The 16,077-nt window shown below is 38.3% G+C and overlaps 1 protein-coding gene across 2 annotated transcripts in view; it reads left to right on the forward strand.

Moving 5' to 3' along the window:
* RPS6KA5 (ribosomal protein S6 kinase A5) overlaps positions 1–16,077 on the forward strand; it is a 178,490-nt gene that overhangs the window by 87,469 nt on the left and 74,944 nt on the right. The window lies entirely within an intron of this gene.

The raw sequence follows: 16,077 nt of genomic DNA on the forward strand, positions 1-16,077 counted from the left end.
GGAACCAGCAGTCAATACAGGTATCATTTAAGGTATTCCATTGTGTGGACCGTGAAATATATCAAGTCCCTCTGCTGCACACTCAACGTTTTCTTCCCCTCTTCTTTATTTTGCATTGAAAAATTTCTGTATCTTGGAAATGCCTATCAGATTGGTAAAAATTTAAGCATAATGGTATCAAGAGTTGGTGAGACCTTGGCTTTTTAAGGCATTCATTCACTGTGGGGAATGTAAGTGGCTATAAGCCTTTTTGAGGAAAATACTTATAAAATATTGTCAGCAATTATGAAAATTTAATAGTAAGTATGTTACAACTTAGCAATCTGTTTCTGTGAATCTGTCCTACTAATCTATACCTGCCCAGACAAACATAGACCAACCAACATAGAGAAGGTATGGTGGAATTAGAAAATCATCATTGGAGTCTAGATGGCTAGGCACTAGTTGGATGAGGAATACAGTATTTCTACAGAGTCTCAATTCATCTCCCCACGATTTACCAGTTAATTACAAAAGGCAACAGTATCTTTACTATGGAGAAACCTGGCAAATACCACACTAATGATATGATCAAAATGATATGCTCAAAATTAACACCAGTATTGGGAGAACTAGCACCACATGCTTCCTGATATTTTCTAAGACAGGTAACATCATTTTATTGATACTCCTTCCAAGAACGCATAACCTGCATGTAATTATGAGAAAACATCAGGAAAAAAATGAAATTGAGGGTTTGAGTTCACAAGGTAACTGAACTGTCCTCTTCATAGATGTCAAGATCAAGTAAGAAAGACTAAAGGTCCAGACTAAAGACCTATATCTCCAGTGCATTGTGTGATCATAAACTAGATCCTGGACTGGAAACAAAAGTAGCTAGAGAGAACATTAGTGGGACAAATGACAAAATTTGAATAGAGTGTGCGTTAAGATAATAGTGGGGTTTTTTTTTTAAGATTTTATTTATTTATTTATTTATTTAAAAAGATTTTATTTATTTATTTGACAGAGACACAGCAAAAGAGGGAACACAAACAGGGGGAGTGGGAGAGGGAGAAGCAGGCTTCCCGCGGAGCAGGGAGCCCGATGCGGGGCTCGATGCCAGGACCCTGGGATCATGACCTGCGCCGAAGGCAGACGCTTAACGACTGAGCCACCCAGGCACCCCTTAAGATTTTATTTTTAAGGGGCACCTGGGTGGCTCAGTTGGTTAAGCGACTGCCTTCGGCGCAGGTCATGATCCCAGGGTCCTGGGATCGAGCCCCGCATCGGGCTCCCTGCTCGGCGGGAAGCCTGCTTCTCCCTCTCCCACTCCCCCTGTTTGTGTTCCCTCTCTCTCTGTCTCTCTGTCTCTCTCTCTCTCTGTCAATTAAATAAATAAAATCTTAAAAAAAAAAAAAGATTTTATTTTTAAGTAATCTCCACACCTAACATGGGGCTCAAACTCACAACCCTGAGATAAAGAGTCACATGTTTTACCTACTGAGCCAGCCAGGCACCCCTAGATAATGGTGTTTTCATCATAAAGTTTCTGATCTTGATAATTGTACTATGGTTCTATGAAAGGGTCTTCCCCCCCAACCCCCCTTAGGAGATGCACACTGAAGGATTTAGGGGTAGGAGCATGATGTCTCCAGCGTATTCTCAGGAAGAGTATGAACATATATAAAAACTAGAGAGAGAGAATACTAAAGCAAATGAAGCAAATGTAAACAATTGGTGAATTTGCATAATGGTTATGTGGGGATTCCTTGTACTGTTCTTGCAAATATTTTTTGTAAGTTTGAAATTATATCAAGATAAGTTTCAAAATAAATAGATAAAACCCACAGGTAAGGCATTATGACCTAGGAAAACTTTTTAAATAGGGCCCAGACGTAATGACAGTTCTCACCAGTCTTCCTTGACTAAAGATGATGCCAAATTTCATGTCACTGTTCTATATAATGTAAGCCTGTGGAACAAGATCAGAGTATAACTCCAAAATGGTGTTATTCAAGTGTGTAGCTCTCTTCTGCTCTTTGTCCAAAGCCATTATAGTATATCCAGAAAGATGTATAGATTACATATATGGACTTTGTATGTATTATTTCTCACAACTGAGTATTTGATGAGTATTTGATGTATTTGATGAGATTGGGACTGCAGACACACAACTGAGTATTTGATGAGATTTGGACTGCAGACAATTTGAGGTTCTAATCTCTGGCAAGAACCTAGAGAGTAGCTCTTCTGTGTTGCCAAATTCAGATTCCTCTGCTTTAACAGGCAGGTGGACTAAGGTGATGACCTCTTAGGAAAAATTAAGGCACCTTCCACAAGGTTGGGGGTATTCCTGCAGGCAAGGCCAAGTACCCCCCCCCCTTTTTTAAAAGAAAACAGCCCATAGTCCATTCCTACAAGACAATAAATTAACTCTCTTAAATTATGTGCCGTAAATGTGTCAGTGATAATTTTAGCTTGGCACATTCTCAAAAAAGGTTGAAACTCATTGTTTACTGTGCCTATTAAAAAAAAAAACAAAAAACATCTCAGGGGTGCCTGGGTGCTTCAGTGGGTTAAGCATCTGCCTTCAATTCAGATTATGATATCGGGGTCCTGGGAATCAAGCCCTAAGTCAGCCTCCTTGCTCAGCAGGGAGTCTGCTTCTCCCTCTGCCTCTTCCCCTGCTCATTCTCTCTCTCTCTCTCTCAAATAAATAAAATCTTAAAAAAAAAAAAAAAAACCTCAGTATAGCCACCCTAGAATGTCTGCTTTTGAGTATTGTGGCATTCAGATGAGCCCTCTGAAACTTAATTGTGAAAACTGTAAGCTAGCAAAATTATATGACCAAATATATAGAATTATTGGCTCTAAGCCATTTACATATTTGAAGGACAGAACAGTTGATCATAACGCAGTTTTTTGGACAGTAATTGGCAAGACCAACTGCATGATGAGGCTGCTCCTAGTAAGTGATAGTAAAACCATATTTGGAAGGGGTAAAGGGCAGTTCTAATATGGCATAAAAAAATCACTCTTTGGAGTCAGACTGCCCATGTTCATAATCCCTCTTTTCCCACTCACAGGATATGCAACTCTGGATTATTTGTTTAGCTTCACTATTCTCTAGAGAGTACATGTTTTCTCTGGGGATTATACTGTTAGAATAGTACCTAAGAGCACTGTTTATGAGGGTCACATTCATTGCCATATCTAAGTGGAACAGGCACTTAGAAGGTATCCAGCATCTCTGGTTGTTATTACTTCTTTGTCTGGTCTCAAAAGTAGCAGGCTGTGCTAAGATACAAATTTTAAAGGAGAGCAGCCAAAACCCTGTTTTATGTCACTGAATTCCTACCTGTCAGTAGCCCTTTCCTGCTTCCTGACTTACGGGTTATTGAGATGCTGCATCCATACAAACAACAGGAGCCAGGAATGTTCACTGAGTCAGCGCCACGTGGTCCCTTTTTGTCATATGTCCAGAGAGGCAAAAAAGACTCAGGAATATCAGTAAAAAACAGAACATTCTCATGCTGTTTCTGACAGTTTCCCTGTCATAAAGAGAATAAAAACAGTCAGCATTGGCTTAAAAAAAAACAAAAGCAAAAACCCAGACTTCATGCTTGCAAAGAAATTGGCAGAACCTTAAGAAATCTAATTTCTAGAAATCTAATGAATCCATAATTTGTACAGAAAAGTTATTACTCAGGGTAGACGAGTTGGAATGGACCAAGAGCCCACCAGGCGGGGTGGACCTGAAATAATTCTAGTAATAGACAGTCCCCACACAGGAGCTTTATTCAGTGTGAGGTTTTTAGTAAGTCTTTTAGGTGAAGAAATGTAACTTATTGCTCAATAGGAAAGGGATGGGGTTCCTTGAATTATAAAGCTGAGAAGACTCTTCCTTTCAGATGTCTCTAAGATCTGGGTTTTCACAATGTCACCGACCACGTCTATGCCATTACTAACTGTCCCAGAATGTGCCTGCTTTCCTGAGTCTGGTGTTCTCATTCAAAAGGGTACAAATTTTATAATTTATTATAAAATAAGACCATAGGGCTATTGCTAAATTCCTATTTAGCAATAGCCCTATGGTCTTACCTAAATTTTGTTTTATTGTTGTCTCACTGCCTGGCTAAGTTGTTTTTCCTTAGGGCATGCCAGCCCCAGCCTTATCCTAATAGAGTTGCTAGAGCTCTTTTTTTTTGGAAAGATTTTATTTATTTGACAGAGAGAGACAGCGAGAGAGGCAATACAAGCAGGGGGAGTGGGAGAGGGAGAAGTGGGCTTCCCCCAAGCAGGGAGCCCAATGAGGGGCTCGATCCCAGGACCCTGGGATCATGACCTGAGCCGAAGGCAGACGCTTAACCAACTGAGCCACCCAGGCACCCTTGCTAGACCTCTTGATAAACACACAGGTGTTAAGACACCGGAAATGCAGTCCCAGCACATCCTCAGGAGTCAGAGATCTTGTTGAAAATGAAAACCCCTTGCTCCATTTCACTTTTTAAAGCTCTGAACCTCACCAGTCCAAGTCTAAACGCAAATAAGCCCCAGGACAGTGATGACAGCCAAGGGAGAAATCAGCAGGACGTGAGCTCGGTGCCGTGGGGAAGCCAGAACTGGGTGTGCCTGCTGTAACGATAAGGTTGATGGTGCTGGCAGGCTGTAGGCCGCTACTCTCGGCTGTTGCCCATGTGCCGGCAGCCAGCACTCACTGCTTTGTTCGTAAACAGACTTGATAGGAGCTTCTCCTTTCCAATTTTAATGCTGTTTTTAGGGGTGATGTTCCTTAAACTTTGTTTTTTGGGTTTTTTTTTCCCTTTCCTTTTCTTTTCTTTTTTTTTTTTTTTTTCGGCTTACGACTCCCTGGAGAATCTGATAAAAGCTGTGGACCCTCTCTTCTCAGGAGAATGCACAGATTCTTATATATGCTTGAAAACAATTGCGGATAATTTCAAGGGATGTACGTGAAGCGCTTTCAGGATGGTTCATGGAACCTCCTCTTCATGCTCTAAATCCATCATAAGAATTCCTCTCCCTCAGAGGGTTCCAGAAGGTCTCTTTTGTACCTCTTAACAGTCTCAGGAGATAAAATGGAGGGTAATGATCATGATAATGGTAACTACCCTTTATTGAGCTTTTACTGTTTGTCAGACACGGTGCATTCCTCATGTCCAGAAACGAACTCTGGATCATCCTCTCCAAACCTATCCTTCAGCAGCCTTCCCCATCTCCAGGTAACACCAATTCCATCTCTTCAGGTGCTCGGGAGGGTCCAGATCCGTACCCCCACACTGCTGTCACCTTCCTCCTAGCCACCATCCTCACTCACCTTCCTCTTTCACAGGTGGTCTCCTCATTTCCACCCTTGCTCTTCTCAGAACAGCAGCCAGAGCCATTGATCCTAGGAAATTGCAAGTCTTATCATGCCACTGTTCCATGGAGAATCCTTTAAAAGCTTCCTATTTCATTCAGAGGAAAAGATGAGATCCTTCCGGTGGCTAGCTCAGCTCCAGAGGCCACAGTTCACTTAGACCACAATACGTTGTGCAGTGCACAGCATACAGGGCAGCCCCAGTAATGGTCTGCAAGACCTTGCACGAGCTACCTCACCCCCCTAACTCAGTTACTTCTGTGACCATGACCCTTCTCCTACTTTTTCCTCATTCACTGTGGTCTAGCCCTGTTAGCTTCTTTCCTGATCCTTAGATACACCAGGCCCTCTCCTACCTGAGAGTCTTTGCACTTGTTATTCTGCCAGGAACAGTCTTTCCCCAAATATCTGTTTAGTTCATGTCTCCACTTTCTTAAATTCTTTGCTCAAAAGTCACCTTGGTGAGGCATACACTGACCACTCGGATTAAAATGCAGTCCTCATCTCTGTCCTGGCATTTCCTTTCTACCTTTATCCGTGCTACTTTTTCCATAGTAACCAGCATCTTCCAAAATATTCACAGTATCTAATTTACTTATGTTTCTCTCTTCCCACTGGAATGCAGCCTTCATTAGGATGGAGATTATTATCTGTTTAGTTCAGTATATGTGTGCAGTATTAGAAAAGTGATGGATACATAATAAGGCCTCAGAGTCTGTTGAATGAAATGAACAAACTGTAGGAAAATATATTGTTCACTGTTTATAAATATGGTTTTAGATTCAGAGATTAAGCAGCTTGCTCAAAGTCACATACTCGATGAATTACCAGTATAGCTAGGAATTTTGGATTTTCTGACACTCAAGACCTGTGTTCTTGAATACCAAAAATATTTCTTTCCAAGGATGTGTAAAATAAGAGGTCAAAGTGTAGTCCAGAAGAGGCAGTCTTACAAGGCCGAAGAGTCAGAAGTTGGAGTTTAGGGCTAACAGAGTGGCTGCAAATTGTGGAGGAGAGGCACCTGCCAAGAAGGGAAACACGGGTGAGGTGGTTCGGAAATCTGCGTGTGTGGACCGACTTCTCAGCATTGATTGCATGGGCCGAGAACCTCAGTGGCCCAGACGAGAGCAGACAAGAGCTGGAAGTCTGAAAGCTGAATAAAGATTCCAGCAGCTCCAACCTCAGGGGAGACAGTTAAGGGTTAAATTCCTCCCAAGGTACAGGGACTTGGGAAACTCAGAAGACTCATCAAAATTCTAGAAGAGCTATACCGTAAGAGTAAGACTCACACTCCCAGAATCAGAACTAAATGATGGTAGTGAATTTTAACCCATTGAATAAGATAAACCCATGAGTCCCTTCAGATATAAATAAATTAATTAAATGATGTAGGTTGGAATGGTTACATGGTTTCAAAGTACCTCTCCAAAATTACTTGCTAATTACAAAGGTGAAATAGATAACTTCATGGTAGAGAAGCTAAGGAGGTACTGCCTTAATCAGATGATCAAAGTGAAAATCATTAATATTAGGATGAATTGAAATCATGCCCCACCTGAGATGATGCAGCAAGAACAGTGTCACTTCCATGATTTCCTCCCAGTGATGCACACCTGAATATGATTATGCAGGTACATCAGACAAACTCAAATTGTGGGACAGTGTACAAAATATGAAGCTTGTAATCTGCAAAAGTGTCAAGGTTATGAAAGTCAAGGGAAGACTGAGGAACTATTCCAAATTAAAGAAAATAGATGACTAAAGTTAACATTTGATTCTGAACTGGAACCTTTCGCTATAATATTTTGGGAACAACTAAGGAAACATGAAATTAGGATTGAGGATTAGATGGTAACAGTATATTCGGGTTAATGTCCTGACTTTTTAAAATGATTAGGTTGTGGCATGAAATACAAATGCAAGTATGCATATGAGTGATGGGATATCAAGTTGACAAATTACTTAGATGGTTTATGAAAAAGTTTTATATACTATATCTAAAGTATTTCCTTAAATTTGTAATTATTTCAAAATAAAATGACAAAAAGCAATTGTATTTCTGTATACTAGCATCAAACCACTGGAAAATGAAATTTTAGAATATCCTTTACAGTATACTTTTCTTAAAATGCTTGGGAATAAATTTACTCTGTAAATTATACATTGCTAAGAGAAATCAAAGAAAATCTAGTTAACAGAGGGGGCTACACCATATTCATGGGTAGGAACACTCATTATTGTTAACATTGCCAGTTCTCCCTAAATTGAACTATAGATGCAAAACTGTCCAAATCAAAATCCAAGCAGGCTTTTTTTTTGGTAGAGATTGACAAACTGACTCAAATTTTCACGCAAAAACAAAGGAACTAGAATAGCCCATCTAGTCTTAAAGAAGAAAGAATGTGTAAGGCTTAAATGATCTGATTTAAAACTGACTATAAAGTCACAATAATCAAGGTAGTATGGCATGAAATATATGGATCAGTGGAATAGAACAGGGACTCCAGAAATACACCTACACTTAATATAGCTTTTTGGTTTTTGACAAATGTGACAAAGCAGTTCAGTGGGGAAAGAAGTAATGGTTGTGCTAGAACAGCTGGATATTTGTATGGAAAAAAAAGTAAATCTCAATCCTTACTTTGCTCTATGCACAAATATTAGTTTGAAACAGACCCTAAACAAAAGTTAAGCACATAAAGCATTTACAAGAAATCATAGGAGAATATCTTTATAACTAGGGTAGGCAAAGACATCTCAAAACACTAACCAAAAGGAGGAGGAGGATGGGAGCATGATGAGAAGTAGGAGAAGGAGCCAGAGGAAGAGGAGGAGAAAGCCGAATTAATAAAAATTAAACATTTCTGCTCAAGAGACACTTTTTTTTAAATATTTTATTTATTTGACAGAGAGAGACACAGCGAGAGAGGGAACACAAGCAGGGGGAGTGGGAGAGGGAGAAGCAGGCTTCCCACGGAGCAGGGAGCCCGATGCGGGGCTCGATCCCAGGACTCTGGGATCACGACCTGAGCTGAAGGCAGATGCTTAAGGACTGAGCCGCCCAGGCGCCCCTCAAGAGACCCTTAAGAAAATTAAAGGCAAGCCACTCACTCAGAGGTAATATTTGCCATACATATACTTGACAAAGAACTTATATCCAGAATACACAAGAATGCCTTTAAACAATAATTTAAAAAAAGAAAATGAGAGCTTGCTCCTAGAATGGTAATGTGAGGAGTTACATGGACCTGCTTTCCAGGGAAACAAACATAACTAGTAAAAGTTATTTAAAATAAAAAAAATTTTTAAATCTCTGGAGGTTGGCCTGTGGGTGGGCATTCAGCAATTGAAGAAACATTTATTCAAGAAAATCTAAATGTCAGTAAAAACAGAAAAAGTGGGTGGCTCTTGGGCCTTGACCTCTGCATTCCTCCATGCTGTATGACAAAAGCTCCATTTGGGTGGGTGTGGCCAAGAAGTTGGGGCCTTCTCTCCCCTCAGCTCCCAGTTAAGGGATATAGTATCTCATTAGGAGGTTGCAGGACACTGGCATTTTTTATTCACCCAGCTCTGTGTTACAGAGGCTAAATTCCTGGAAATGTGGCTGAGAGGTTGGGAGCTCCCTTCCTCCACCGAGCCCCCACTCATAGGGCAGAAGCCTTCCAGGCTTGGAAGGTTGAGAATACAGAGTTCTGATGCCCTTGCCCCACCTCATTTACAGGGTGAAGATTCTGTGCTGGTAGAGGCAAGCTGAGAAGACCAGAGACTAGTGCCTTCATGCAGCACCTTGTTAATAATAAAGCAGGGGTGTCACTCTGAGAGAAGTGGGCCACCGTCTTCACCCCCAGCTCCAGAGCAGTGGATCAGAGATTTCCCTAGAGAGAGAGGTGTAGTTCATAAGCACAGAGCTCTGAAGTTCTTACCAAAAGAACTGACTTTATTTGAAACAAAGTATGTGGGAAGTTCAAGCCTAAGGATGTTTTTGAGGGAGATAAATGGAGATTTTGGTGGTAAGCAATTAAGAGGAGGCTCGGTAGCTCCATTAGAGCAACGAAGTAAACTGTTGGAGTACCAGAGAATATAAGAGAAATAGTCAATTATGAAGAACACTCTTGGGGTCAGAACAAATCTCAAACACTGGCCTCAAAAACTAACCCTACAAAGGAGCCTGAATTTATTAACTCAGACTGTGGAGTACTTTATGCCCCAGGGCATTATTGAAAATAATAGCTCAATCAGCTGGCAATTAGTGAAGCCTAACAACTGGGTGTAATACCAACAGAGGCAGACAGCTTACCAGGTCAGGAAAAGAGAGTAAAAAAGAGCCCTGCCAAACCACTGTGTGAATGCCGAAGGTTGTGCCCTCTAAGGAGCAGCATCAGAGATTTCTTACAGATAAAACAGACCATACAAGAATACCCAAGTTATTTAATAAATAAAGAAAAATAATAATAAAACAAGCCTCTGGTAGGGGTAGGGAGTTGGAATCAGATAACTTGAGTCCACAAGAAAAAAAAGGAAGAGAACCAAAAATATAAATAAGAAGGCTAATATGCTAATTGTAAATATATACTAGTTCTCCTCTCAGCTTCTTTGAAAGACATAAAATGTATAAAATAATAATATATATTGGTGGCTTTGTAACGTAGTTGTATAACAATTGTATAACACATATTATTGTATGTGTATAACAGTAATAGCATAAAAAGGAGAAAGACAGAATGAGCTGTATAGGAGTAATATATATGTATTATATATATATATGTAATATATATATCACAAATTGATATAAATCTGAAGCTGTTTTTGATGTTAATGTGCATATAGTAAGCCATAGAGCAACCACCAATAACTAAAAAGAAGAAGTGAAATTCACTGAAGGAATTAAAATATCACACTAGAAAATATTCACTTAGTGAAACAGAAAGTAGTAAAGGAGGAATAGAGAAAAAAAAACTATATAAAATATATAGAAAACAAAAAAGTAAAACAGCAGGCAGAAATCCAGCTATACCAATAATAACATTAAATGTAAATAGACTAGACCATATAATCAAAAGGTAGAGATTGTCAGATGGGGGAAAAGGATTCAGCGTTATGCTGTTTATAGGAGATACAGTGTAGATTCAAAGACCAAATAGATTAAAGAAGAAAGAAAAAGATAAATCACACAAACAGCAACCACAAGAAAGCAGGAGTGGCTTGCTAATATCAGACAAATAGACTTAAAAACAAAAAATGTTACCAGAGATTAAAAGGGGACACCTCATAATGATAAAAGGACCAATTCATCAGAAAGACATAATAATTATAAACAAATGTGTGCTTAACAACATAGACCCAAAATACATGAAGGAAAACTGACAGAAGTGAAGGGAGAAATAGACAAGTCAACAATAATACTCCACTTCAATAATGTATAAGATTAGGCAAAAGAGCAGCAAGGAAATAGAAGATAAACCACCTAGATATAACAGACATCTGTAGAACTCTCTCCAAACAACACAGCTGAGTACATATGTTTCTCAAGTACAAGAAACATTCTTTAGGATAGACCTAGGCTGTTCAAAAAAACAAAACAAAACAAAAAAAACCTCAATAAGTTAAAAAAGATTAAAATCATACAAAGTATCAAAGTATGTTCTCTGACCACGATGTAATGAAATTCGAAATCAGTAACAAAGAAATTTGGGATAACCACAACTGTGAAATTTAACAACATACTCTTACATAACCAATGTGTCAAAGAGAAGTCAGAAAATACTTTGAGATGAGAGAAAATGAATACACTACATATCAAATCCTATGAGATACAGCTAAAGCAGTGTTTAGTGGGAAATGTATAGCTGAATTGTCTAAATTTAAAAAAAAAATGTATTTCTTTTTAAGAAGAAAAAATTTTGAAAAGGACTCAAACCAGTAACTTAATCTTCCACCTTAAGGCAGTGGAAAAAGAAGAGCAAACTAACCCCAAAGCAAGCAGATACAAGGAAAATAATAAAGATTAGACCAGAAATTAATCAAATAGAAAATGTGCCAACAATAAAATGAATGAAACCAAAAGATAATTCATTGAAAAGATAAACAAAATCGACAAACCTTTAGTTAGACTGACCAAGGAAAATGGAAGAAGACTCAAATTAGTAAAATTAGGAACAGAAGAAGGGGCATTAATACTGACAACAGAATTTAAAAAGGTCATAAGAGAAAACCATGAACAAATATGCCAGAAGTTAGGTTAAGTTAGATGAAATAAATTCCTAGAAAGGCACAAACTATTAGAATCGACTGGAGGAAATACAACATCTGAATAGGTCTTTAACAAGAAGGAGATTGAAGGAGGAGGAGGGGGAGGAATAGTAGTAATAAACTAACCACAATGAAAAGCCCAGACCCGGATGGCTTCCGTAATGATGCTACCAAACATTTTTTTAAGCTTTTTTTTTTTTTTTTTTTGAGAGAGAGATCATGAGCATGGGGGAAGGGTAGAGGGAGAAGCAGACGCCCCACTGAGCAGGGAGCCCCATGCAGGGCTCGATCCCAGGATGCTGGGATCATGACCTGAGCTGAAGGCAGATGCTTAAACAACTGAGCCACCCAGGCATCCCACTACCAAACATTTAAAGAGGAATTAATACCAGTCTTCATAAATGTCCAAAATATAGAAGAGGAAGAAACACTTCCCAACTAATTTTATGAGGCCAGTATTATCCCAATACCAAAACCAGACAAAAATATGATAAAACAAGAAAACTATAGACCACTATCTCTCTTATGAATAAAAACACAAAAATCCTCAACAAAATACTCTCAAACTGAATCTAGCAACAAATTAAAAAGATCATATACTGTGGCCAAATGGGATTTATCCCAGGAATCCAAGGGCAAGTGAAAATCAATTAATATACCTTATCAGTCACGAATAAGGGACAGAAACCATATTATCATCTTGGTGGACACAGAAGAAGCATTTGACAAAATTAAACATTCCTTCATGATAAAAACACTCAAAAAAGTAGGAATGGTGAACTTCCTGAAAATCAGAAGCCTAAAAATCAAGAGCCTTTTTTTCCCCCTAAAATCAGAAACTGAGGCAAGAATATCCACTTTCACCCCTTTATTCAACATTGTAGGCAAGAAAAGAACATAAAAGACCTTCACACTAGAAAAGAAGAATAAAACCTGTGTTTACAGATGACATTATAGAAAATCCTAAGGAATCCACTAAAAGGCTATTCAAACAAATGAACGAGTTCAGCACAGTTGCAGGATGTAACTGCATTTGACGTGATCTTGTAAATAGGAAATCCCAAGGAATCCACTAAAAAGCTATTCGAACAGATGAACAAGTTCAGCACAGTTGCAGGAGGCAACTGAGGCCATTTGTATGACCAACATACAAATTCTGTACACCTGCACTGAAAAATCTGAAAATGAATTTTAAAAAACAATCCATTTACATTACAATAAACACTTAGGAATAAATTTAGCATTAAAGAAGTATAAACCTGATACTCTGAAAACTACAAAATGTTGAGGGAATTGAGAGACCTAAAATAAAAAGATCCCATGTTTATGGGTTGAAAGACATAATATTATTAAGATGGCAATACTCCCCAAACATCCACAGATTCAACACAACCCTCTCTCAAAATTCTAGCTTATTTCTTTGTAGAAATCGACAAAGTGATCCTAAAATTCATAGGGAGGTCAAGGAACCTTAGAATAGCTATATAACAATTTTGAAAAGGAAGAATTAAGTTTGGTAAGACTCAGCACTTGCCAATTTTAAAATAAACTACAAAGCTACAGTAATCAAAGTGTGGCACTGGAATAAAGATGGACATATAAATAATAGGATGGAACTGTGAGTGTCCAGAAATAAACCCTCACAGTCCATTTACAGTCAATTGATTTTTCAACGAAGGTGCCAATGAGGAAGGAATAGTCTTTTTAATTCATGGTACTGGGACAACTAGATAGCCAATTTCATATGGACTTGTATGCAATTGGACCATACCTCACATCATATACAGAATTAATTCAAAATGGATCAAAGATGAAAAGTAAGAGCTAAAACTATAACTTTCTTAGAGGAAGATGGGTAAATCTTTGTGACCTTGGTTTTGGCAATGGTTTCTTAAATATGATATCAAAAGCACAAGCAGCTGAAGAAAAAACAAATAAATTAGGATTTCTGGGAGGATGGAGTGGTGAAAATGTTTTAAAATTCAATGTGGTGATAGTTGCATAACTCTGAATATACTAGAAACCATTGATTTTTATGCTTCAGATGGGTGAATTTCATGATATGTAAATTATATTTTATATAAGAAAGAAAATCAAAAGAGGCAAAAAAAAAACTTAGACCCTTCACTAAAGAAGATATTAAAATGTCTAATAAGCCATGGAAAGATACTAAATATCATTATTACTCAGGAAAATGCAAGTTAAAACCATAATGAGACACCACTACACACTGAACAGAACAACTAAAATTATAGTGACTGAGAGTACCAAATGCTTACCTTATAGAAATTCCCACTGATGTCATATCCCAGCCACTGATCTAGAGTACCTGCCCCATAGGGACACGCCAGGTATACCACTTGGCAGCTTCTGTGTCTGCTTTACAGCTGTGAATACCTGACTGCTGGATAGAGTTGGCTATTGACCTTGTGAAGTATGCAACCACATACCTACAAATAAAACGTGTTTTTTTTTATGAAAGTCAGGTCATCACCTTTGGCTCTTGGTCTATTCCAAAAGTAGGAAGTAGGTTACTTGATGCTGTTTTAGGGTTTGTTTTTTTTTTTTTTTTTAGTTACTTTTTTGTTTTCCCAATAAATGAAAAATAAACCACTGTCTATGTTCCAGGCAACAACAATCCACAGTAGTTACTATTCCCATTGTATGGACAAAAAACTGCAGCTGAGAGAGACTTCATTTGCTCAAGGCAGGACACAGTGAAACCATTGTCTAATCCAGGTCTGTGAGTTACAAAGGCCAGGTCCTGTGGACTAAGAGAAGAGTACATGGGATTCTTTTTATGACACACTTGCCTTTGAGTGTCAGGATGGTTTTCTTCAGAGTCTATTAATATTTATTCCACTGTAAAGAATTTGTGTTTAATAATATATCTGTTGAGTGCTTACTGTATGTGGGTACTTTGTTTGTGGAGGTGAATATATTTATTTGGACTTTAAAAAGCTCAGAGTGTAACAGAGAAAGCAACTGTGCAAATAAACATTTTCAATACAGCAAGATAATTGCAGTGGTAGAAGTCTTTAATAAGTACAGTGGCTAACAAAAAAGGAAGTGATCAACTCTGCTGGAGTGGTTATTGAAGATGAGAAAATTGCATAGGACATACAAGGATGGGTAGGAGTTTGTCAGTTGGTCAGCTGACCTGTGGGTGTCTATTTCTGTGTCATGACTAACTGTGGAAACCATTTATGCATAAACATCAGCATTAGATTTAAGCAAATAACTACTTAAAGGTAGAAAAAATTCATTGTTAGTTGGCAGGAATGCTGTGTTCTTTACACCTTTTTAATAATTAGCTTTGTGTTAAGATATAATTAAAACCTCTTAGCAAACTACAGAAGCTGTAGAGGGGGCAATGCTTTTTACTGGCATACGTTTCGTAAAATACATTGCAAAGCAACCAGCTATTAGAGTTCTTTCATTCTGTTGCATCTGCTTTTTGGAATTTAAAGTTAAACAGACAAGATGAAACAAATTTGCAAGTTTATGAAGATTTTGCTTTGTTCTCTTTTCAAACTATGCTGAACTTGACAAACGAATATACTCGGGATACATGCTTTTCAAGTTTTTAGGAGGAAAGCTTTAAACTACATCTGTGACTGTTTTCAGGGTCTACACTGTGTGTTAAGGTCTCAGTGGTTAGTTTCTAATGAAAGTACCATCAGTTTATCAACAAATATCTTATTGGAGCTAATTATGAACACAATTACGTTATTGCTTTTATTATTATTGAGCTCCCTTGTGTATTTATCACTGTAGCCTGTTTTTTTTTTTAAAGATTTATTTATTTGAGAGAGAGTGTGTGTGTGCATGAGTGGGGGGAGGAGCAGAGGGAGAGGGAGAGAGAAAATCTCAAGCAGATTCCCCACTGAGCATGGAACCTGACGTGGGGCTCGATCCCACAACCCCAAAATCATGACCTGAGCCGAAACCAAGAGTCCAGTCGATGCCCAACCAACTGAGCTACCCAGGTACTCCTCACTGTAGCCTGTTCTGTCTCTTATTTCATTATTCCTCTGGAGATAAATAGGGCAAATTGAGAGGGAAATGGGAATATTTCAGTATCAGGTGTTTGACTCAGCCACATTATGCCACTTTTCCTTTTGGGCTGCGTGGATCGATAATGGTACCTGCTACCTAATATACATTTTTGAAAGGTTGCATAGAAAATTCTAGAAAATGGGGAACCTGCTTAGAAATAGCGACTGGCAGCTATTACAAAGGAAAGGCTGGGATTTTTGTTTGTGTTTTGGTTTGTTCTTTTCATTTTTTATCTTAGTTATTGCAGTGGCTGGTGTTTTGGTACTTCATAGCAGGATAAGTATTATACAATGACAGCAGAGATTTCTAATACACTGCATTTGGGAAAACGTATTTAAATATATGCAGATGTCATGTAATAGTTTTAATGGCAATAATCTATGCAAATCCATTTGATTGCAGCGTAGGAT

The sequence above is a fragment of the Zalophus californianus genome, chromosome 6 (assembly GCF_009762305.2).
Source record: "Zalophus californianus isolate mZalCal1 chromosome 6, mZalCal1.pri.v2, whole genome shotgun sequence".
In the NCBI taxonomy this organism is placed as follows: domain Eukaryota; kingdom Metazoa; phylum Chordata; class Mammalia; order Carnivora; family Otariidae; genus Zalophus; species Zalophus californianus.